The following is a 3,653-nucleotide window of genomic DNA, read 5'->3' on the forward strand; positions in this document are numbered from 1 at the left end:
AACTTCACAAAGCAGTCAGTACTTCATTAAAAATACACCTGCCTTCTTACCATACTTGTAACATAAGAGCATATCCTGCTCACTAAAGCGAAAGCAGTTTCCACATAAACACCCAATTCCAATACCCAGTCTGCTTCTCAGCATTGCCAGCAGTTTTAGAACCACAGCCCTCTGGGATCAGGAAGCTCTCCTTCCTTCCATGACAGCCATTTGATTCACATGCCCTCAAACGTGCCAGTCTGCAGACCTGAAAACCCCAGCTCCACTCAGCCTACAAGCAATATGTTATTGCTTTTTCCAATTTCAAACGCACCATAAACAGAAATGAAAAGCTTCATATAGCAAGTTATTCTTTTGTGCTTGGCTTGGACTGATTATTTCAAGAGACTGAAAGGAGGCAGATTACACAGTATCGCAATATTCTGCAGCCTTAATTAAATGTTTGATTAAATATTAGTTGTGTCAGTAGAATACAATTCAAAACTTGACACAGTTTTTGTACTTTAACAGTAAGACCTAATTCTATTTTATTTTTTGATGGGACAGGAAGGGGATGTCTGAGCAGCATTGTAGTCTACGAACTACTGTTAGATAACTGCAGCACTTTCACCATCTTAGCACCTGGCAAAACCACTTTGCCGACCCGCGCATTTTCAACCTTTCTGCTAACCCATTCCCTAAGCCCAGCTTCACAATTACAATCTCCCCTCACTAATTTAGGGCTGCTTCCTTCAACACAATCACAGCCACTGCAAACATTCAAGGGCAGCAGCAATAATCAGCTCTGGATTCCTTTCTCTCGCTCTAAGTTTCTCCAATGCCCCCAGCTTTCAGACCAAGGTGAGGCTCTGATGCATAGTTATGGCAAACCTTTCAGGAGGAAGAAGATAATCATATACCACCTGGGTTAGCACAGAATTCAATTTATTTTGCAGCATGCTTTATGCTGGCCTGTAGCTATTAAAGGGAGAGACAGTTTCAAGCTCAAGAGTGCACAGCAACGTGCAGCTGAATTGCTGTTTCCCATTCCAGGCCCTGTGCTGCCTTCAGGAGCAGCATGTTAGTGGGTCCCGCTCCCCACCTCTCAGGGCAACAGGTTCGAGACAGCTTGCAGAAATGTTACCTGATGTTAGCTCACCTCTTGCCCAAACTTCAGCCTCTTTGCAAATTTGCAAACATGCTGAAATCTTCTTCTCTTACCCCATCAGCAGGTCTGCCTGCTTCTTTCTTGCTAATGAAGATCCATCTCCAGATTGGTCCAGACAGAATTTGTGAGAATAGGATTCTTAGGCAAAAATAGAGGGGGAAATCCCTCCTTTTGTTTTCACTTACTTTTGAAGCACCCTACAAAGACAGAGCAGCTAGACACGCATGCACACCCAAGTATATTGCAATACAACCAGAAACAAGACATCCTTAAAGTGCAAGAAAGAGAAGAGAAAGTAGATCTACAGTCCTCTTGGAAAGTATAGCATCTCCAGCACATGATTGGTACCTGGGTCTCCCAGAGCAGAGCTCCACACTCTGAGCAGACCACTTAGAAATAACACTGACCTCTGAAGAGTGGAAGAGTTATCACATCGGCAGGACTACCATCAAAAGCAGAGAGGAGATTTAGAAAGAAGCCAGTTACACGAACAACTTCACAAGTAGGTATGTGTCACTATAGCAGACAGCTGTCCCACAGCCCAGAGAACTAGAGGGACACCTGCACTCACAGCTGAGTGATGTGAACCAGAAAGTAATACTTAGCTTAAACTGAAAGTTAGCATTTATCACATCTGTGATGTTTTTACAGAATATTCCTTGAAGTTAGAAGTAACAAAGTATAATCTGTCTATAGAGCCAGTCAGTTTAAATATACCTTGAAAAAACTTCAACTAAGCACTATCGAGTACCAGAAACTCCCATGCTAGTGTTTGGTGAGAGATTCAAAATTAAGCCCAGAGAGCACACCTTTCAGGAGGCATTTTTCTATGTTTTTTTTCTTTGTTTGTTTGTTCTGCTTTTTTCCCCCTCCTCAAGTTTTGGGCTCTAAATTTAAGAACAGGTATTAAAATGTGTCTTGATAATTCCTCCACTGTTACAAATGCTTGTTAATGGGCAAATGAAGTTTGCTTGGCCGGGATATGGGACATGCAGCACTCCAAGAAATGAAAGCCTCTCTGAGCTGGCACCAGCAAACTTGTTCAGCTTATATCTGCAGCTGTTAACACAGAATTTATAACCATTCGTTGCAAGAGGAAAAAAAAAAAAAAAAAAAAAAAAAAAAAAAAAAAAAGCCAGCAGCACCAAATAATTTGCTTACCATTAATTACAGTAGGCATATTTATTATATCAGAGCTTTAACATTTATCAGAATACTGGGTCGGGGAGGAAGGAAAGGGAGAATAACTTAAAAGCAGTGTTGGTGGAAACTTACATTTAGAAAGATTAACCATCAGCAGAGAAGCAGCTTCCAGAAATACAAATGTAGCATCTAAGTAATCTACAGGACGTGGTGAATCCTGGTATAGCCACAAAAGCTCTCAGTGTTGTGGAACAGTCCTTCAAAGTGAACACCACGAAAAAAGTCAGAAACTGTTTTTGCATCTATTTCCCTTTTCTTCAGAAATGGTCTGACTATGAATCTCAGATACTGCAGAGGTCAAGGACTACTCTTCCTATAAAACATTTACAGGCACACACCATCCCAGAATTCAATTTTGCACAGATTGGTTGTTGTCAAAGTACATGCCAAAATCCCAAAGTTTAAATCATTGCATTTAAAATAAAGGCAGCTTCTTTCCCCATTGCTTCTTGCTATTAAATACAATGATCCAGACACTGACTCAAGAAGTTCCCAACACACTGATCGTTAGCACACGTGTTGTGGAAGGATTCCCCAAACACTTGTCATGTTTATTATCCCCTCTCTCGTCATGTGCAACTCAAGAAAAATCTAAATCAACATAAAAATTCATCTTAATATCCAAAAATGGAACTTCCATTGGTAAGCTAGTAGTGCTAAATAAATAAGATGATAGTTACTATATTCGTTGCACCCAGTTCCCACGCTACACTACTGGTCACAGTCTGAAAAACCTTAGCTGACCATAATCAAAAGAAAAATAGGAATATACATAAAACCAGCTGTCTTAGACAGCATTTTTATTAAAAATGGATACACAGAGACATAGCAGCATTTACAATAAAGATTTTTTTGAAAAGGCATCAGGTTGTAAGCCAACCATTTGAAAAAGAGGCTTTGAAATGTGGCCTTGCACAGCATGTCTTGCCCAGTTGTCAACAGGGGACAGCATAACTGCTGGTTATTCAAAAGACAAACAGGCACGGTAAATAACCCAAACTTTAAGCCTTTTTTTCTGAACAGTTGGTCACATCAAGCATCACCCTCAATAGCAGCATTTGGAGCACTCTTCGGTGTTCTTTTAAGTGGCTGGCGTACTCGATCCATTTCTATAAAATATTTTAACGTTCAATAAAAATATTTCAAATAGAAAAAAAATCTTCTGTCATGAAAAAGATAAGGTTTCCTTTTCAAATTCCATAAAAGCTTATGAATGTCACCGGCAGCATTTCCATAATGGAGCAGGAGTTAGAACCAGCAGAACAGGCACTTCAGCAAAGTCATCTGTAAACGGTTTGTACAG

This window comes from Tetrao urogallus (genome assembly GCF_951394365.1).
Source record: "Tetrao urogallus genome assembly, chromosome: 12".
Taxonomy (NCBI): Eukaryota; Metazoa; Chordata; class Aves; order Galliformes; family Phasianidae; genus Tetrao; species Tetrao urogallus.